The sequence below is a fragment of the Podarcis erhardii genome, assembly GCF_964252035.2.
Source record: "Podarcis erhardii genome assembly, chromosome: 7".
NCBI classification, from domain to species: domain Eukaryota; kingdom Metazoa; phylum Chordata; class Lepidosauria; order Squamata; family Lacertidae; genus Podarcis; species Podarcis erhardii.
The window spans coordinates 5,042,399-5,064,606 of NC_138511.1; the positions used below are offsets into that span (position 1 = coordinate 5,042,399).

At 44.8% G+C, this 22,208-nt stretch overlaps 2 protein-coding genes across 5 annotated transcripts in view; both read right to left on the minus strand.

Annotated features, from left to right (window-relative positions):
- Positions 1 to 22,208, minus strand: part of GPAT2 (glycerol-3-phosphate acyltransferase 2, mitochondrial) — a 282,276-nt gene that overhangs the window by 165,665 nt on the left and 94,403 nt on the right. The window lies entirely within an intron of this gene.
- Positions 1 to 22,208, minus strand: part of ADRA2B (adrenoceptor alpha 2B) — a 29,530-nt gene that overhangs the window by 2,252 nt on the left and 5,070 nt on the right. Inside the window, exon 2 of one of the 3 annotated variants that reach the window (XM_081870044.1) lies at positions 1,035 to 1,217. The exons of 1 other annotated variant lie outside the window; for it this stretch is intronic. The gene's annotated coding sequence lies outside the window, so the exon portion shown is untranslated. Of the gene's footprint in view, positions 1 to 1,034; positions 1,218 to 4,626; positions 4,735 to 22,208 lie in introns of those variants that run through there. One more of the 3 variants, XM_081870046.1, reaches the window with a different exon arrangement.

The following is a 22,208-nucleotide window of genomic DNA, read 5'->3' on the forward strand; positions in this document are numbered from 1 at the left end:
CAGTTGAGCAAGCAATTCTTGGAACGCAAGTTGTCAATAATAGGTATAAAACTGACAGCATCAAAAGAAGGGTCTGATGATTTGCATGGTTCAGTTTCTGCCCAGCAAATTGATGGTGTTGGCCTTAGGAACATTCTATTAGGATAGTGTCTTTGGATGTTTAGTCAAAATCTGCTTCTCACAGAATACAGTATTTAATAACTGCATTTAACAGACATATATATTTTTTCTTAAATTTATTTCCTGCTCTTCCTCCCAAAGCTTCCCAGGGCTTCCATTTTTGAGTTTCATATTTGAATTCTGTATTTGAAAATTGATTTGCTATGGTGTTTTTGAGTCTATGGCTTTCTAAATATACAAGTTTGAATATCCAGAAAATATCTGTAGGAAAGGTTAAAGCATTTGAGGCTTTTTAGTATGAAGAGAAGGGAAATAAGAGGAGATGTAACAGGAATGCGATGCTGGACACAGATGCAGTTTTCTGGGCATGTTTGAATTGAAATGATGAGGGAGATGAGTTAGTCTAACTAGGTTCCACAAGCAACCTTTTTTTCTTTCTTGCAACAAATATAAATTGCAGAAGGGGATACAAACTTTATTTTGGTGGGTTACTTTTGAATTTCTGTTTACCTCTAAGTTATCTCTCTCTCTTAAATTCTACCTCTGATAGCACAATCTTACCATATCTATCTACTCAGAAGTAAAAGCCCAATGAGTTCAGTGACACTTACTCCCAGGTAAGTATGCCTACTATAGCAGATTGGGGCTGTAGAAATAATATCTAAGTGCATATGGTTAGGCTTGCCCTGCAAATTACCTCTGAAATGATACTGTTGACAAAGAAATGAAGAAGGCAACTAAAGTTGGTGCTTTTCTTTGGAAATATTGGTTTGCCATTCTGGTCAAAATGTATTTTGGTTTGAGGAAGAAAGTTGCGCCCCCTCCCCCCGCAACCTGGAACCATCCCTGTTAATGGTAGCTCATTAAGCTGTTGCAATCAGAATGTATTGCAGATGTTCTCCATATAATCAGACCTCAAATCCTCAAAATGAGGAACCAGTTCCAAGTTCTTCAGCTTGTTCATGTCTCCAGAAAGGTCAAGGAGAGAGAACCAGTGACAGAACGGACAGATGGCTGCAAGTCACTGGGCAGCAGGAAAGGGAAGTGCTTCTCCAAAGTTCGTTGACCACTTTCCTCATAGGGCAGGAGGAACATTCCTGGAGAAGAAGGGAGGGTGGACAGCACAGCATGAACTCTACTAGGAAACACAAATATTTTTAATAGCAAAGCAAAAATAAAATAAAATTAAGACTGCAGGGCCTCTTCATTCGGCTCCTACAGGGGAAGAAGGGAGATGAGGAACTTGGAAACAACTGGGGAACAGCTTCGGAAGTGGACTTTAAAGAGGGCTCCTCCATCAGCTCTGCTGAAAGGCCAGGGGCTTCTCCAGACAACCAGTTATTAATGAAGATACTTCTTAATTTACTTGCACAAAGCTTACACAGAGGTTAGATTATAGGTTATAGGACAATAAGCATTCGTCTTGATTTTCTTGGTGTGGTGTATACACATATTCCAATTAGTCATTCATGCACCCTACACTTGCCAATGCATTCCCTATCACTTTACAAACCACAAGAAGTCTGTTGTTGTTTTTTTAAAAAAAGTGGATTTGCTACCCCAACCCTCTCTCTCATCTTCCTCAACCTTATACAGTATAACATTAGTGTCTCACACATCAAATATAACTGATCTGTAGAAGAGTCTATGAACAGAAAACAAAGACACTGTATGTACTTTTGAGGTTCCAGAAAATCTTAAATAAAAGCATTTTTTAAATAAAGTGGATTTGTCATGGCAGGGAGACAGAGCCCTTTAATTCACTTTATTTGCAGTAACCTAAAGCTCCAGTATGTGCTGAGTTGAAATACTGGCAATCTGGAGCCTGCTCCTTTTGGCTTTTCTACCTCTCCTTAAAATATTTCCATTCCAGGTGGTCATTACAAGAACTCTAACTAAGAAATGGTTTTCCTTTTCCCTTCCTCCTTGCTCCCAGTTCCTTTTCCTTTTATGCCCTGTCTCTTGGAATGTAATCCCGAGAGGCGGAACTGTCTTATCATTTGTTAGCTCTCTGGGAGCGTTTTTGGTTTTTTTTTTTTTTTTTTTTTGAGTTGTTATGCAAATACAAAGCAAAACATACAAACATATCGACTAAAGATTTTTAAAAAAGCAAAAGCAAAAAACTAGGAATAAAAATATAATAAAAAGTAAGTGTAATAAACACTTAGGACAATTTAAATTATCAGATATACAAAGATATTTCTTCTAATCATTATTTATTCGTACGATTCTATGGGAGCATTTCTATTTTATGCTGAAGAGCAAGATAAAAAAAAAAACCTTGAAATAATAATAATAAAGAGAATGCGCTGCTTGGAGAAACAGCAGGAGGAGGTGTTGAAGGGGTCACATAAGCCAAAGGCCCCAGTTCTTCTCCAGCATTTCTAATACAGCTGCAAAAGTCTCCAGTGTGAAGCCCGGGAGAGACACTGCAAGTCAGCATGGAGCTAGGTTAAGCAGTGCACTGGCTCACTGTAAAACAGCTTCCAAACTGCCCTACAAAGAGGGAAATAGGATCCAGCATCAGGCCCCGCTGCTAGCTTGTCAAACCTGGCCAACCGCACAGTCTCTTGGAATTATGATGACAGGGCAGGATGGATTTTGTTAAGTTGTGGGTGAACATATCAGACGACACAGCGATTCTTCAAACAGCTCTTGTTTATTCATAAGCCAGAACAGAACTGAACTGAAGGGTTCAGTCAGCCTGCTTATATAGAGCTCCAGTACAACGTAACTGTAACAACTTTCTGTAACTATCCAATCACTGAACGTCACTTTCGATCCCTTATTTGCATAACTATCTACAGTATCCTCCTGCTGGCCCAGGGTGAGAACTTCAGTACGTAACAGATTTGTTGCATTTTGCTGCTACTGGCCAAATACATTTTGGTACATGAGATGAACCACAAAATGGTGACCTCCCCTCCTACTCACAGAGGAAGAAGGGGTGATTGAAACTCTACATCAGAAACAAGGGGGTGGGATAAAGATCTACGTTGGGATTTGCTGTCCATGTGGATCCTGCCACCTGAGGCGGTCACCTCACCTCGCCACATGGGTGGGCCAGCCCTGTACTGACCCGCACACTGGTTATTTGGCTCCCCCAGCCTCTGGAATGGAACCTTCCCAAAATTCTGATTGCGCACCTTGAAAGATGGGCGTGATGAGCTGGAGAAGGATCCCCAGACTGTAGAAATGCCAACACTGCAATGCAGGAGGTGGGGAATTTTCCACAGCCCTCCACCTCACCAAGCCCACCTGGATCATCTGCCTTGGTCACAGGGACCCAACAGGCTTCCTTCTTTGCTAAAAATGGTAAAAGTCAGGTGTTGGGCATATGGCTTTTTTCACTTAATAGCATCCGTAGCACTAATTGTTTCATCCAAACTATTTGAGTACAGTATAGTAACAGTTTGCTTTTTTAACATTAAATAAAACACCTTTTGCAATTACCTCAACCTTATTTTTGTTAGACTAAAAATGTGAAAAGGTGTCGTGATATGGATTAATCCCTTTTACAGCCACCTGGTTAAAAGAGTTCCCATTGCATATTACTGACCCTGCTTTGCCATAATTGGTTGCTGTCATGCATACACAGACATTCACACACCCCATATACCGTATATTGTGACACTCCATATATTTAATTACATATTGTTTATCAAGTACAAAATTGTTTTTATCCTGTTTGCAAACTCGATCTGTCTGAATGTGGGTCAGTGAGGACAAAACAGAGTCATAGGAAAGGCAGGGAAATGTCTCCACTAGCGATGGTGACCCTCCTTACAAACTGTGCCATGCAGAAAAGAGGGAGAGGTCAGATGGAGCCCTTCCTCCCATGCAAACCTGAGCTAGAAAGGCTTTTGCTAAGGCCTGTTCTCTGATCCACTCACCCCTCCCACTTCCATCTGCTCATGAAAAGTTGACATGCCTTCAGACTTTTCAAAGAAGCACATGGGAGACTTTTGCATGCCAATTCTTAGTCACTGTCCTGAGGCCTTACTTGCTGCAAATTGCAGAAGGCTGTTCTCCCATTTTCAATGTGCTGCGTTTGTTCTGTGCGGTTGCCTGTTTCTCACAGGTTTAAACGTTATGGCACCAAGGACAGTTTGCTCTGCGTCTCTTAACTGGCCTAAAGCAGGTTAAATTGAAAAACTGACAATCTACCTTGGCAGCAACTGCAGTGCAAAATGGCTGCTCACTGGAGGTATCTTAGTTCTCATGTGTTGTCCCCCTAGAGACAATGGCAACCTCTCTGGACTCTGAGAGCCAACTTCTCTTTGCCAATCTGGTGCCCTCCAGCCTACTGGTAGACAGCTGGAGGGCATTCACATGGAGATGGCTGCTGTAGAAGCCATCAACCCTCCAAGGCGAATAGGGGTGCGGTTCTGATACACCAGGGACTGACCATAGTAAATGTTATGTACTGAAGTTCTCACCCTGGGCCAGCAGGGGGATACTGTAGATAGTTTTCACTCAGGTCCACACATGCAAATAAGGGATCAAAAGTGACGATCAGTGATTGGATAGTTACAGAAAATGGTTACTGTTGCGTTCTAGTGGAGCTCTATATAAGCAGGCTGGCTGAACCCTTCAGTTCAGTTCTGTTCTGGCCTGTGAATAAACAAGAGCTGTTTGAAGAATCGCTGTGTCGTCTGATATGTTCACCCACAACTTAACAGTAAATGACTGGGGTACCTAAGATGGCGTGACTGACCCGGCTCCTACATGCTGGTGAAATTGAATGCCCTCCAGGATCTAACACAAAGGGCCATCCGTGCTGGGGAGTTTGCTTCCTCAATCACCAAGATAAAAACAGCAAGCAAAATCCAGGAGGCTAAAATGAGTTAAGACACACAAAAACACATATCGTGTTTGTTCTGCTGCCAAGTGCATTGTAGTCCTTTTGTGTCCCTTGATCATTTTTGTTTCCTGAAGTTAATGAAGTGAAGACTCAGAAGTGTCATTATTACAGACACGCCCATCTATTTATAGGGGCTGGAAAAACACAGGGAGGCAGAGGATGTCAGGAGTTCCTCAGGATGCTGTGGTATTGTCCTTTGGGTGTGTGTGAAGGGAATGCCAACTCTGGAGTATTAAAGGGAAACTGGGTGCATCACCTCCGCACTGGCAGGGCTGCCCAGATCCAGGGGAAGGTCCTCAGGGGCAGAGTGCAGAGACACTGGAACCACGTGTACATTCTGGCCTGGACGTGTTTCAAGAGCTTGGAGGGCATCAGAGTATTCTGCACCCTGCACAGAAAGGGGCAAACTGGACCCAACCCACCCTGAGGGTGTGGTTTAGGATGAGAAGAGAAAGGCTGGTCATGCTGCAGCTGGTGGCGACCTGCCCATTGATGGGCCAATGCTTGTGGAAGTCAAATCTAGGAGAAGACACTCTAGAGAATGACCCCTCTGTTGTTGGCTCTTCTGGGACACCATTGAGGGCCAAAGGCTGCACTTGCATGAAAGTGGCAGGTAGATATCTAGTGGAAGGACCCGCAAAGAAAGCCCGCTGGAGGGTCTGTCATTTTCTGCGAGGAGCCAGGATTCAAAGCCAGCTTTGAGAGAATATTATGTATTCATGAACTGTTTTTTTGTATTTTGCTGCTGACTTTCTCTTCCTTTATTTTTAATGCTGTTGCTCCTATGATAATCTGTATTTTATTTCATAATTCTGAGCTGTATAATTGTATTTATATAATTGTTTTGATGTTAGTGTTGTATAGATATTATTATGTAGTGATATTTGTGCTGCATGTTGTAAACTGCCTTGTGGTCGGAGGCAAAGAGTGGTATATAAATTTAATAAATCATCATCATCTGTGGATGCACTGATGATGATAGTCCTCAACTTAAGAGAACCTTCACCTTTTAACAGCAGGAAACCCTGATTTTGAACTCCAGGGACAGCATCATTCATTCATTCATTCAAAATATTTATAAGCGTTGCAATATTTCAAAGCTCTTGCAAGTGAGTTCCATACAAACACAGGTCAAAAATTAATAAATCAGCAATGATAAAACAGACAGATCTTATCCAACCCAGAACAAAAAAACCATAAAGAGATGCAGTGTGGTGTAGTGGTTAGAGTGTTGGACTAGGACCTGAGAGACCAAGGTTCAGATGCCCCCACTCAACCATGAAGCTCACTGGGTGACTTAACTCACAGGGTTGTTGTGAAGACAAAATGGGGGGGGGGGAGAGAATATGTACTCTACCCTGTGCTCCTCAGGGAAAACTTGAGATATAAATGTAACAAACAAACAAACAAAGCAGCAAGGAACACTGGAAATATATATTAAAACACCCTTCAATGTAGGGGTGGCTATAGTTCCTTCTTTTAAAAGGACACTGTTAGAGGGGCTACCATATACCGTAATAGTCCTCTGTGGGAAGATAAAGGGACACGGGTGGCGCTGTGGGTTAAACCATAGAGCCTAGGATTTGCCGATCAGAAGGTCGGCGGTTTGAATCCCCGCAACGGGGTGAGCTCCCGTTGCTCGGTCCCTGCTCCTGCCAACCTAGCAGTTCAAAAGCACGTCAAAGTGCAAGTAGATAAATAGGTATCGCTCCGGCGGGAAGGTAAACGGCATTTCCGTGTGCTGCTCTGGTTCGCCAGAAGCGGCTTAGTCATGCTGGCCGGAAGCTGTACACTGGCTCCCTCAGCCTATAAAGTGAGATGAGCTCCTCAACCCCACAGTTGTCTGCAACTGGACCTAATGGTCAGGGGTCCCTTTACCTTTATGGGAAGATAACCCTATGAAGGGAGATGTTCAGAGGACTGGGCCTTGAATTTGTCCACCCACAATTAACAGACATAAGAATGAAGAGGTATAGTAATTATTCTAAATTTGCATATTTACATATAAATCTGCAAATGCTAATCTGTATCTTATTCTGTCCTCCCCCCCACCATGTAATATATACAAGGCCACCCAATTTCAAGGAAAAGCCAGTGACAACAATCAAGGTTTTCAGGTCTTTCCAAGAAAACAGCCCCTAGCCTGTTTCAAGTGGTGGCACCCAACTTTAGGGCAGTGAGGTGACTTGGAGGAGCTGGTGGGTGTTGCCAGTTGCTCTTTTGCTCTGGGGTGGAGAAGGGATTCCTCAAGGATCTGTGGGAACCCTCAGAGTTGCAAAACAGGGAAGCTGTGTGGGAAGTTGTTGCTTGCTCAGAGCACATATTCCCATAGCGCCTGTTGTTGCATTCTGGAAAGCACCAGCCCCCATGCTTCAGGATTTAACCCCTGAGAGGGATGCATGCTCTGCTTTGAGAAACTTGAAAATAACAGTTGCAGCAGTCCTTCAATCTTTCTGCATGGAGGGAGAATGCATGGAAAAAAACTGCACTGCAAATCTAAAACAGTTTCAGACCAGTTTAATGATCACGATGCTCTCCAGAGAATCCTGGGAATTGTAGTGCAGGGATTTTTGGTAGGCCCTTTCACAGGACAGGACTACAAATCCCAGAGTTCTTCAGTTCGGTAGTAGTCACAGTTAAACAGGGAGGAGGAGTCCAGAAACATCTGGAGAGCACCAGGTTGCCGAAGACAGCCTTAAGCCACTACATGGCTTCTTCTCCCTCCCACTAGGATCTTTCAGATTGAAAGGAAAAGAAATATTTTTTATTAACACTTCAAGCTGCATGAGCCCCCCACTCCCCCCCCCAGGGTATTTCCTGTTGCTGCTTCGTGTTTACAGAAGTTGCTTCCCCTGGCAGTTTACCAGATACGTTTCTATTTGGGACAGGCATTGAATGGCTCGGATTGGAAGCTATTTAAAGTGACCATGTTTTCCTGAACTATGTGTTGCTATTTCTGCTGACCATTTTGTTTTCCATCCTGCAGCTCCGTGATAATATAGTTTTATAAGTATTCTAAGGTATCAAATATAAAATACCGTATTTTTCGCTCTATAGGACGCACCTTTTCCCCTCCAAAAATGAAGAGGAAATATGTGTGCGTCCTAAGGAGCGAATGCAGGCTTTCGCTGAAACCTGGAGAGCGACAGGGGTCGGTACGCACGACCCCTCTCGCTCTCCAGGCTTCAGGAAGCTATCCACAAGCCTTCGGAGCGAGGTGGGAGTTCCCGCCGGGCTCCGAAGGCTTGCGGATAGCAGCAAGCTCCAGGAGCGCTTCCCCTGCCCCAGCCCCGCGGCTAAAAATGAAGCCAAGACAGTGAGCAGGATCCATCCCGCTCGCTGTCTTGGCTTCTGCCAAAGCCGCACGCAGCCTCTCCCGGCTGGAGAGGTTGTGCACAGTTAAAGAGGAAGCCTGCAAATCCAGAATGGCAAGTTTCTGTTAAGCTGAGCAGACTATCAAGAGGTATGAATTTGTAAATAAGAGATTCAAGAACTTGAGTATTTCCCATCTCAAAAGAATGGCCCAGCTACCCAGGATATGCATTCAGATACCATTATCAGGTACCCGGCAGACAGGAGAGAAGCAACACTCTCAAATTTTTGTGGGAGACCACCTCCTTCTGTGATGTATGTATGCTTTTTGGGTGGTCTTGGGCTAAAGGGTGGGCAATTTCAAAAGTCTTTAAAGGTTCCTGCATACTTTGCTCTTCGCCTCTCATGCCCCCTTGCAAGGAGGGGAGGGAACCCGGTTGCAACAGAAAAATAAAGATCTGCCTTGCTTTCTCTGGATCCTTGACTCCATCCATTCATCTCTGACTGATCATGGACTCAGGGGGCTCAGTCGCTTGGGGAGTTTGGCAGCAAAAGTCAACCCCCTTATTTATCAGTAGGAATGCAGCCCAAATATATCAGGGAATCCTGAGGTCTAGAAACTTGATGCACTGCCTGTTAAAGGAAAAGGAAGGAAGCCAAATGCTGAAAAGTTGTATCAGACACTCCACACAAGCTTCTCCACCCCTGATAATGAGCAGCGCTGATTATAGAGATAATTAGCACTTGGGTCTCAAGCTGCTGACATGCAAGGCTCCTTGAGAACAATTTGGATTCTGAGATTGTCCAAGGCTTGGAGGCTCCTTGAATGTGGTGCTCGTAGTTAATTCTATAAATAACTCATCTTGACCATGGAAACGTTCTGTTCTTTAAAAAAATGTGTATATATAATTATTATTTTTGCAAGCATTCTTCTCGGCTCTCTTCCCATGTTACATTGCAGAGCTGTGTTATCAGCAAACTGAAATGTATGTGCTTATCTTTAAATAAACAGAAAGGTCTCCAGAAAGTATCAGAGGGGTGTCAATGAAGGAATCAGGTTATGGCCAATTGCTGACTTCAAGCAAGGTCATGTACCGGTCATCACACGTCACACTGTGGTCAACATCATCCACAGGAGCTCTTTCAGCAGCTTAATGACAGGCAAAAATAAAACAAATGACACTTTCCCCATCACTGTTAGGGAGTGTTGCATCTGTTGGATTTCTGCCAGTCACCAGACTGAAATCAGCACAGGCCAGCAGCCACACGTTCTGTTGGCCTGTCCTAAAGGGACAGATGTCTCCCCAGAAGAGACAGCAAAACAAATAATGATGGTGCAATCCCATTTAACAGGCATAGCTGTTCTACCACCGTATCTTGGTTTTCAATCCACTAGCTGTCATGATTTCGCCCAAGGAACTGGGGATTATAATTTGGTGTGGATTCAGAAACTCCAGTTAGCAATCCTTTGCAACCTCTTAACAAACCCAACCCCAGAGACCAAGGGTGCTCCCTGGTGACCTGTTTTTTAAGCATTCATTCCAATTTGCTTACAGAGAGTTGTGTCAAAGCTTTCCAGTGCCTTTCCCCATCATTTTCTGTCTTGCAAAAAGTCTGATCTTTTGGGGGGAAGCGGGTTTGTTGTGCAAGAACTCCCAATCACCTATACTTGCGCAACCTGAATTTGCACCCTCAGGTGCCTGCAGCTTTGTCCTCTCTCTGCCCCTTTGAACTATTTTCTAAGTACACTCATGGAGTTCTAGTTCCCACTTCCTTCATAGCCCTGCTTGGTCAGAAAGGCAGCCACCCACAACCTGACCAGCTTCAGACACTCAGAAATATACACCAGGCTGGCTGGGGCTGGCAGTTGTGGTCCAAACCACCTGGAGAACATGATGTTGGCAAAAATTGTGGTGCGTAAATGCAAAGTATTATTATTTAGAAGTAGGGACGCGGGTGGCGCTGTGGGTAAAACCTCAGCGCCTAGGACTTGCCAATCGCATGGTCGGCGGTTCGAATCCCCGCGGCGGGGTGAGCTCCCGTCGTTCGGTCCCAGCGCCTGCCAATCTAGCAGTTCGAAAGCACCTCCGGGTGCAAGTAGATAAATAGGGACCGCTTACCAGCGGGAAGGTAAACGGCGTTCCGTGTGCTGCGCTGGCTCGCCAGATGCAGCTTGTCACGCTGGCCACGTGACCCGGAAGTGTCTGCGGACAGCGCTGGCTCCTGGCCTATAGAGTGAGATGAGCGCACAACCCTAGAGTCTGGCAAGACTGGCCCATATGGGCAGGGGTACCTTTACCTTTACCTTTAGCAAATTCTGTACCTCCCTTCTCAGACTTGCTACCCAGAATCTTTAAATCCTGCACTATCCATCCTTGCTTTCAACTGCAATTCCCATTCAGAGAAAATAAACTCTAATTTGTGCAAGAAAATTTGAAAGATAGCTTTAAAAAATATTTCCTTCATATTAACCCCTCTTTAGAGGGCACAAAGCATTATACCTCATATTAAACCAAACAGCTGAGCCACTCGCGGCCACACGGAGACAAATATCATCACCTTCCCATAATGAGACTCAACACTTACTTATTACAAAATATCTTTTATTGTTAAAATAGCTTGTAGGACTCCCCCTTCCCCGTTTTCTTTTTGTACATACAAGGGGGTGGGAGAAAAATCACATTCACTGAGTACATACGAGGGCTAAGAGAACCCCACCCTTACACATTCTCCAGCACACAGTTGAAGATGGAGGCAAAAGCTGGTGCAGTGATTTGAGTCTCCTCTTATTTTCAGTGATCTGACTTTTGGTTGGTGATCTGGCTAGATGATCGGAATGGCAGCATAATTTTTCCAGGTGTGTTTAGTTCAGAGACCAAGTGTCCCCTCTGGTCAACAAAGGGGTATGACTGTGGGCATCTTCACACCGCAGCTTACTCTGCATGCTGTGCCCTCCTACTTTTTGAAGCCACATATTGCAATATCAGCCACAATCTATATCAATCCCATAGTTTCTCAACAAGTACCACAGTTTGATGCATTCCCCCCTCAAACCAGCTTGAATCCAACTAGAAAAATTAAGCCCCCTTCACTTCCTCCTTAAGACAAAATAAAAAAATTCCTTCCAGTAGCACCTTAAAGACCAACTGAGTTAGTTCTAGGTATGAGCTTTTGTGTGCATGCACACTTCTTCAGATACACTGAAACAGAAGTCACCGGACCTTTCTATATAGTGAGAAGGTGGGGAGGGGTATTACTCAGAAGGGTGGTGGGAATGGGTGATTGGCAGATAGCTGCGATGAGCCTGTTGACAACTCTTAACGACTGCAAGGGGTGAGAAGGTGAAAAATGGCTTTGTCATGTATAATGAGATAAGAATCCAATGTCTTTGTTCAAACCAGGTCTCTCCATAGTTTTAAGTTTGGTGATAAGTTGCAATTCAGCAGCTTCTCTTTCCAGTCTATTTCTGAAATTCCTTTGTAATAGAACAGCTACTTTGAGATCTTGTATAGAATGTCCTGGGAGATTGAAGTGTTCTCCTACTGGTTTTTCTGTCTTGTGGTTCCTGATGTCGGATTTATGTCCGTTTATTCTTTGGCGTAAGGTCTGGCCTGTTTGTCCAATATAGAGAGCTGAAGGACACTGTTGGCATTTTATGGCATACACAATGTTAGACGATGAGCAGTTAAATAGTCCCGAGATGGTATGTGTGATGTTGTTGGGGCCAGTAATGGTGTTGTCCGGGTGTATGTGGCAGCAAAGTTGGCATCTGGGTTTATTGCAGGCTCTGGTGCCAGTGTCCGTGTTAAGTCTGGTTATAGTATTATTGTGGGTTAGGAGTTGTTTAAGATTGGGGGGCTGTCTGGAGGCAATGAAAGGTCTTCCTCCCAGAGCTTGAGAAAGAGAACTGTCATTGTCCAGGAGAGGTTGTAGATCTCTGATGATGCGTTGTACTGTTTTAACTTGGGAGCTGTATGTGATGACTAGAGGTGTTCTGTTATTTTCTTTTTTGGGTCTGTCTTGCAGCAAGTTCTCTCTGGGTATCAGTCTGGCTCTGTTGATCTGTTGTCTAACTTCATCTGCTGGGTATTTTAGTTCTAAAAAGGTTTGCTGTAGATCTCTTAGGTGAGAGTCTCTGTCTGTAGAATTGGAGCAGATGCGGCTGTAACGTAGTGCCTGGCTATATACAATGGACTGTTTGGTATGTTTGGGATGGTAGCTAGAGGCATGTAGATATGTTTGTCGGTCAGTTGGTTTACGGTATAAGGTGGTGTCTATGCGCCCATCCTGTATTTTTATAGTAGTGTCCAAAAAATGTATTTCTTGCATAGATTGATTCATTGTTAGGTTGATGGTGGGGTGAAAATCATTGAATTTCTGGTGGAAGGTGTCCAGGGTCTGTTGACCATGTGTCCAGATGATAAAAATATCATCAATGTATCGCAGGTACAAGAGAGGTTTGAGTGGGTAGGAGTTTAGGAAACGTTGTTCTAAATCCGCCATGAAGATGTTGGCATACTGTGGGGCCATGCGGGTGCCCATTGCTGTGCCGCTGATCTGAAGGAACAGGTCATCACCGAATTTGAAGTTGTTGTGGGTAAGGACAAATTGGCAGAGTTTGGTAGCAAAGTCCGCTGTGGTTTTATCTGAAATGGTATTCCTTATAGCTTGTAAACCATCGTTGTGTGGGATGTTGGTATACAGAGATTCCACATCAGAAATAGACTGGAAAGAGAAGCTGCTGAATTGCAACTTATCACCAAACTTAAAACTATGGAGAGACCTGGTTTGAACAAAGACATTGGATTCTTATCTCATTATACATGACAAAGCCATTTTTCACCTTCTCACCCCTTGCAGTCGTTAAGAGTCGTCAACAGGCTCATCGCAGCTATCTGCCAATCACCCATTCCCACCACCCTTCTGAGTAATACCCCTCCCCACCTTCTCACTATATAGAAAGGTCCGGTGACTTCTGTTTCAGTGTATCTGAAGAAGTGTGCATGCACACGAAAGCTCATACCTAGAACTAACTTAGTTGGTCTTTAAGGTGCTACTGGAAGGAATTTTTTTATTTTGTTTTGACCATGGCAGACCAACACGGCTACCTATCTGTTCCTCCTTAAGGATAGTGTGTACATTTGAGACAGCCGTTGTGCATGATCAGATGAGTGCATGTGTGCAGACAACAGCTTCATGGATAGGATTTTCTTTGGCCCTGGGGGTACCAGAAAGGTCATGCACATCAGGTGGAGACACCCCTGCCCCCTCTCCAATGTGAGCCACACTGTGCAAATGCAGCCTTGAATGCAGTGGCAGAGGAATGAAGTCGTTGCATTTTAAGCTTGTGGTGCAGATACACTAAGTACAGGCTGGCCATTACCCATTAGAACAGCCCTTGCCAACCTGGCACCATCCAGATGCTTTGGCCTACAACTCCCATAATTCCCATCCAGCATGGCTATGCTCCCATCAACTCCAGCATCATGTAGCTTCACTGGCTGGGCCTGAAGGGAGTTGTAGTCCTTAACCTCTGAAAAGGTACCAGATTGGAAAAGGATTGGGGGTTGGCCAGGCGATAACCAAAGATAACCACTGTGATCTTTAACCAAGTATATGCAGCAGAGAGATGGCTGCCACTTCACTGCTTCCTCATTCTCACCAAAGTCCCATCACTCCCCCTCCTTTCTGAAACTCCTTGGGATCTACTGCCACTCAAGACAGGTCAGCCTTTGCCAGTCCCATGGCCCCCCGATGGCAGTTGCAGTCCAGCTACACCTGCAGGGCACCAGGTTGGCAAAGGCTGATATGGACAGTAGTAAGCCAGATGGACCCACGGGCTGCCTCCACAGAAAGACAGCTTCCCATGTCTGCTAAAGCAAGAGAGAAGGTTTTTTTGCCCCTGCTACCATAGTAGGTAAGGTTGCTAAGTGACAACCTAGACAGTGTGCATTTACTTTTAATGCACAAATAAAGCAGGAGGCAGAGTAGCTCATTACACTCACTATCTTTTTCTGTCTTTCAGCCCCACCTGCATACAACTTGTTAAAAGGTAGATGCAATCTCCAGGCAACCTCCATTTCCATTGCAGGTGTCACATGACCCGCACAACACTGGCCATTAAAAAATAAATGCTAAAACCTCTTGAATTCTATGTATAAAGCATGCAAAATTAATAGAATCAAGGCAAATACCCACAAATTCCCTAAAAATCAGCCTTGGTCGCTCATTAGTAAATCGTTTTCCTAAAGGATGCTGGCTGCTGAAGTCCTGTTGCCAGAGATGACATTCCCTCTTTCCTCTCATTTCCTCTCACTCTTCTACGTCCAAAGTCTTCAACATAAATAGATTTGCTCAACTGGGTGCTGCCCATTTGGGCTTGTAGGGTAGAAGACAGGGGAACCAACAGTAGGAGGAGCCAGAGCCAATGAAAGGCAGAGCCAACTCATAGACTAAGGAGGACAGAGCTGACAAGCAGTGCCATTCCTTTGGAATGGGTACAAGTAAGAAGGCAGGCAGGTGGTGACTGATTGAGGGCAGACAGTGTTTCGTGGGGCAGCGGTACCCCACTTGCCACCTACAACTGCTTGAAAGGCAGAAATTAGCAGGCTCTAGGCCCTAAAAAACAACACCTGCAAATTCTTGCATCTCAAGCCACTGTTTATGGCACAGCTACAGATGTCACTTGAGAAGTTGGCAACCTCATCCCATTAGCAAGGAGCAAGAGCGAGGCACCTCCAGAGCAAATCTTTCCACTTAATTCCAAGCAAAGTTTGCAGAAAATAAGCAAACCTGCCTTGTTTACTCTGAGCAGAGAATTTTGAGGCTTCTTTGGTTCAGAATATGTCTTGGCACATAGCATGAACTGCCATGATTATACAGCTTGACACTTGACATGGGGAAAAACACTTCTGCCACAATCACTCATTATTATACAAGGAATGTTGCTCTGTAAAGTGCATTGAACTCTACAGATTTGGAAAGGGACAGCACTGCAGTCACTATAGTCTGCTCTGAAAGCCATTATTTGTACGGAACACTTCTGATTTTGCTACAAGTATGATGGAGGACGCAGAACGGAAATGAATTCCCTGCTGTTTATAGCAATACAATCTTATATCACCATCTTGCTTCGTAGATGAGGGCAGGAAACGAGAAATAAACAGATATGCCAAGCTACTCTGTATGCCCAATGAATGTGCTCTCTCCTAACAGCAGATCTCGTCCTCAGCACAATTAACTGGCTGTGTCACACTTTAAGAGCAAGCTCAAACAGCCTCCTTTGTTAGGGTTTGGCAACCGTTGTCCACTGGGCCAAACTGGACCTACTAAGGCAAGGATGGAGCACTGTAGGACTCCATCTCCCATCAACCCCAGGCGGCACAACCAATGGCCAGGGACGATGTGAACAATAGTCCAATGACAGTTGGAGAGCTGCAGGTTCTCCAATCCCTGTGCCAAAATGCAGCTTGCTGGCTCACAAGTTGACAGCCTAGATGAATACTGGTGAAGCGCACTCATCCTGAGCAGCAAGGGATGCTCTGCAAGGGATAAGCTACTCAAGTCTCTTGCTTCTTCTCTTTCACTGGTCTTGCCCAAAATGCAGTTGCCCAAAACAACCACTTGGCTCTCTGGTGCTGTTGGGCCAGAGTTCCCTGTGAAGAAGAATTGGTTGCTAAGGCACTCAGGGAACTGTAGCTCTGGGAGAGGAATAGGAGTTACCTTACGACTCTCTGCATCCTTAACAAACTATAGGTCTCAGAATTGCTTGGAAGGAGTCGTGACTGTTTAAAGTGGTAGGTAAAGATAAAGCAGAGACATCACCTTGCCAACAAAGGTCCGTATAGTAAAAGCCATGGTTTTCCCTGTAGTGATATATGGAAGTGAGAGCTGGACCATAAAGAAGGCTGATTGCCAAAGAATTGATGCTTTTGAATTATGGTGCTGGAGGAGACTCTTGAGAGTCCCATGGACTGAGGGAGATGAAACCTATCCATTCTTAAAGAAATCAGCCCTGAGTGCTCACTGGAAGGACAGATCCTGAAGCTGAGACTCCAATACTTTGGCCACCTCATGAGAAGAGAAGACTCCCTGGAAAAGACCCTGATGTTGGGAAAGATGGAGGGCACAAGGAGAAGGGGGCGACAGAGGACAAGATGGTTGGACAGTGTTCTCGAAGCTACCAGCATGAGTTTGACCAAACTGCGGGAGGCAGTGGAAGACAGGAGTGCCTGATGTGCTCTGGTCAATGGGGTCACGAAGAGTCGGACACCACTAAATAACTAAACAACAACAACAAAAGATAAAGGACCCTGGACAGTTAAGTCCAGTTGAAATGACTATGAGGTGTGGCGCTCATCTCCGATTTCAGTCCGAGGGAGTTGGCATTTGCCTGCAGACAGCTTTCCAGGTCATGTGTCCAGCATGACTAAACTCCTTCTGGTGCGATGGGACACTGTGGTGTGTGCCAGAACGCATGGAAACACCATTTACAGCAGTGCCTATTTATCTACTTGCACTGGTATGCTGTTGAACTGCTAGGTTGGCAGGAGCTGGGACAGAGCAATGGGAGCTCACTCCATTGCAGGGATTTGAACCGCTGACCTTCCGATCGGCAAGCCCAAGAGACTCAGTGGTTTAGACCACAGCGCTAGTGTCTCAATCAAGGGAAGTAATAGTACCACTCTATTCTGCCTTGGTTAGACCACAATTGTGTCCAGTTCTGGGCACCACAATTGAAGATGGATATTGACAAGCTGGAATGTATGCAGAGGTGGGTGACCAAGATGATAAAGTGTCTGGAAACCAAACTTTATTAGAAACGGTTGAGGGCGCTGGGTATGTTTAGCCTGGAAAAGAGACTGAGTGGAGATATGATAGCCATCTTCAAATATATAAAGGGCTGTCAAATATATAAAGGGAGGTCCAGCTCCAAGGGCCTTCTGGTGGTTCCCTCACTGCGAGAAGCCAAGTTACAGGGAACCAGGCAGAGGGCCTTCTCGGTGGTGGCACCAGCCCTGTGGAATTCCCTCCCACCAGATGTCAAGGAAATAAACAACTATCTGACTTTTAGAAGACATCTGAGGTAACCTGTTTCGGCAAGTTTTTAATGTTTGATATTTTATTGTATTTTTAATATTTTGTTGGAAGCTGCCCAGAGCGGCTAGGGAAACCCAGCCAGATGGGCAGGGTATAAATTATTATTATTATTATTATTATTATTATTATTATTATTATTTCACATAGAGGATGAAGCAAGCTTGTTTTCTCCTGCTCTGGAGGGTAGAACATGGACCAACGGATCCAAGTTACAAGAAGGGAGATTCCAACTAAACACCAGTGAGAGCTGGTCAGTGGTGGATTCTCTTTCCTTGGAGGATTTTAAACTGTATTGAAACAGTTTTGTCTTGTATTTCAGGTCTTCCAAGTTCGGAATCATCTCCAAATGCCTGTGTTTGAAAGGCTGTGTGAAAGGTCATGTAGTTAAGCTCTGGGTAGCCAAAGCACAGACAGATTCACACATTCACGTGTATGTGTGCGTGTGTGACAAATTCCAGAGGGACTGTCCGGTTAGGCTGCAATAGATTGTAATGGATTGCCACTTCAGTGCCAGATTGGGGCGGGGGGGGGGGGGAATTGTCCACCAACTGTCCTGCCCCACCCTATATTTTGCCAGAACAAAGGTGGCAACCCGACCCTAACCAGAGGCCCGTGAGAAGCCTGCAAGCCCGGCACAATAACAGCCCTCCCTTCACTTGTGATTCCCATCAACTGAAATTCAGAGAAGCCTACTCTACTGCCTCTGACAGTGGAGGTGTGTGTAGCTTTGAGGAATAATAATGTTGCTTTTTCACAGATGTTGCAACTGCTAGATGACCGCAGATAGCACAGACCTGCTTATACAGTGGTACCTCTGTTTTCGAACGCGCCTCGGAAGCCAAACATTAAACACAGCTTCCATTTTTAGTTTTCTGCTTTGAGTTTTCGGTTTTGGAACTTAAACCGTCTTCCGGAACGGATTACATTCGAAAACCGAGGTACCACTGTACTTATCTTTATAACGGTTTGTGGTTCGGGTGCTCATAGATAGGACAGCTTGCAGCTGGATTACGGTTTACTTGTACGCTTCGGCAGATATAGAACTCGTTAGCGGTCCGGACGTGGCTTTATCGTTTGAGTCAGTGTGTAAAAACATAGAGACATGGACCAAATAAGGAGAAAGATAAACGGGTGATGGCTATCGAATTCAGAGTAATGGGAGATATCAACAAGGGCGGGGATTTTAGTAGTCTAATTAGGCCCTGGGTAGGCAAACTAAGGCCCGGGGGCCGGATCCAGTCCAATCGCCTTCTAGATCTGGCCCACAGGTGGTCCGGGAATCAGCATGTTTTTACATGAGTAGAATGTGCCCTTTTATTTAAAATGCATCTCTGGGTTATTTGTGAGGCATAGGAATTCGTTCATTATTTATTTTTTCAAAATATAGTCCAGTCCCCACAAGGTCTGAGGGACAGTGGACCGGCCCCCTGCTGGAAAAGTTTGCTGACCCCTGAATTAGAACATTTTTTAATCAATAAACTTTTTGCTGCTTCACCAGCTTCATTCAGAATTTATTTTGTAGGTCTCAGGACCCACTTCTAACAGTAGCCAACTCTGCTGGGCCTTGATTGTAAAAAATTTCCTGCTAGCTATTTTTTTTAACACTAGCTGTCCACCTTCTGACTGAGGAAGCCTCAGTAAGCCAGTTTATCATATGGGGCAGAATCACAAAAGTCCCAGTTTAGAATATAGAAATCACTTTATCCGTTTCATATTTGCCTCCCACACAGAATTCAGAGAATTATTCTGAGATGTATATCAGAGATGTAAAATGCATTTTGAAAATAATAATAATGCTGCATTTATTTTTGGGGTGGAGGGAGAGGGGATTTGGGACACATCCATAGTACAAATCTTGCTTTTAGGACTCAGAAAAAAGATCAATAGGACCCATGTGGAACATAACCATGCAGATACAAATGAGGCACATATTTTGGAAAGAAACGGTTAGCAAATTCAGATGTGAGAGAAGTATTTCAGGAAATTGGTTTCCTCAATTTTTTCTTTAATGACCCATAGAAAGAACAAAACTATGAGAGAGAAGCTAGGCTTCATCAGCAGAGCTTTCCAGTTTTCTTCTATGCTTTCACACGCTCAGTCTTCCCCAACCCGGTGCCCCCTGCCCCACCCCAGAAGCCTTGAACTACAACTGCCATCAGCTGTGCTGTCCAAAAAAACCCAAACAAACTAGAAATGCTCTAGGTTGTGGAAGGCTAATTTAGACTACTGAAAATGGTCAAAAGTACAAATCTCTAGAATTCAGATTGCAAAATATTGACATTGTGACTTCATTCAGTCACCACCACCCTCAAACTCTGAAGGAGAAACTTTTTGGCTGACCTGTTGTGATGGGGGGAATTCTGTTTGCTATATATCTGTTAAAGACAAAGGAACCTTGTCAAAGGTTGGCAAACCTACATTTGCATCAAGAGGGCCGGGTCTCCACCCTTTTATGTTTTTACTGACCTTTTGTCCTGTACCTCAGGACAAAAATGCAGCAGGCAAAGCTTTCTCCTCCACTCTCTCCAGCTGAGGAAAAGCTGCTGTCTGCTTCACTTTTCCACATCAAGTTGCCCTTATAGGCACAGGAGCAAAACCATTAGAAAGTTGACAACGCTGTTAAGGGGAAAGAGGGCTTCTCCCCAACTCTGCAGGGCCATTCTGTGTCAGTACAGTTTGGGAAAGGGGCACCTGTTGAACCTCTTCCCCTCATGGAACTGGCTGGCGAAAGAGGAAAGTGCTAGTCTCCAGTGGAAAAGAGTTTCCAATTCAAAATGGTGGGTAGCTAGTAGGAATGAGATAGGACACTTATTTTGAAAGAAACAGCAGCAGCAACCTGAAAGCTAGAAATTAGGGCTATCAGCTGATGAAATAAATATTCCAGTACAATTGCAAGTATTACTCAAAAGTAAATTTCATTGGTTTCAATGGGTTCAGGCCAGGCACTTTGCTGCCTGAGGCACAGCAGAAAGTTTACCCCACCCCACTGGAATGTTGGAGCATGAGGTAGAAAATGCTAAAGCCCCTCTTCCTCTCCCTGAAATATAGTTACAATTATAATAAATTAATTAGCTAACAATTTGCTGCCTTTTCGTGACACCCCGAATCCTGCTGCCTCAAGTGGCTGCTTCACTTCGCCTAATGGTAGAGCCAGCCTGGAGTGGAATATATTCCCTGGAAAGTGTGCTTATGCTTTCAACCATGCTTGATTGTCCTGGGCCAGGAGTTGGCTTCACCTGCTGAGCAGCAGCCTGAAGGAGCAGAAGGTGAAGTGATTCCACCTGCTGCTGATCAGCCTTCTTGCTCCTGAGGAGAACCAGCAGGCTCCAGCTTTCTTAAGCAGGGTTTCCAGCCTCAGTCAGTTGCTGGAAACAACATATGTTGTTCCTGGCCAGACTGGGCTGCTTCTTGCTTCTCGTGACTTCAGAACCTCAGCTTTCTTGATAATAATAATAATAATAATAATAATAATAATAATAATAATAATAATAATAATTTATTATTTATACCCCGCCCATCTGGCTGGGCCTCCCCAGCCACTCTGGGCGGCTTCCATAAAAACCAGAAATACAGTAAAATCACACGTTAAAAACTTCCCTGAACAGGGCTGCCTTAAGATGTATTCTGAATGTCAGGTAGTTGTTTATTGCTTTGACATCTGCTGGAAGGGCGTTCCACAGGGCGGGCGCCACTACTGAGAAGGCCCTCTGCCTGGTTCCCTGTAGCTTTGCTTCTCGCAATGAGGGAACCGCCAGAAGGCCCTCGGCGCTGGACCTCAGCGTCCGGGCAGAACGATGGGGGTGGAGACGCTCCTTCAGGTATACTGGACCGAGGCCGTTTAGGGCTTTAAAGGTCAGCACCAACACTTTGAATTGTGCTCGGAAACATACTGGGAGCCAATGTAGGTCTTTCAAGACCGGTGTTATATGGTCTCGGCGGCCGCTCCCAGTCACCAGTCTAGCTGCCGCATTCTGGATTAATTGTAGTTTCCGAGTCACCTTCAAAGGTCACCCCGGGAACTGCGTGAACTGAGATACTCCAGACCTTTGGACTGGACCAGACCTTGCATATGGACTCTGCCTCCAGACAAGTACCCCCGAGTTTGGCTGCCTTTTTCCTCCACTGAGCTCTGCCGTGGCTGGCAGCACAGGACTGCGACATTGATTAATCAACTAAAAGCACTTGAGGACAGGCAAGATTGAGACTGACCATGAGGCAGAGTTAGGAAACTGTCCCGGGTGACAGATACTGGGGGGGGGGGCAGTGGGGCAGCCTCATGGCTGTTCCTCCTGAGCCCCCTTTTGAGACAAGATCTGCATGAGCCACACAACCGGCTATAGTCTTCCCAATATTCAAGTAAGATTCAGCTACCAGTCCTGTTTGGCTTCTGCATGTGGAAGTGTGGGGGGACCCCATCTTCTCCTTTGCCTCAGGCAGCAAAATGTCTTGGGTCAACCCTGAGGAGAGGCATTCTGTCCTCCAGAGTAGAAGAGGGAAAAGAGAATGAAATTTCATCCTCATTTTTTCAAATGTGTGTATTATACACAGAGACACACACATCTCATTGCAATCATCATTTTGTTCCCCAAGTGATCTCGGCACTTTTTAAAGACAGATTTTGGCATCTAATAAATTAATCAGACTGATTAATTACAACATTTTGATTGATTAAAAAGAGTCCCCCATGTAACTGATCAGCAGATTAACATTTTAAACATTATTTAAATGTAAAATACTGCAGGTGTCAAGCACCATTTCAGAATGTAACACTAATTTTCCAAAAGGGATCCAGGGGGAATCTGGGTAATTAACA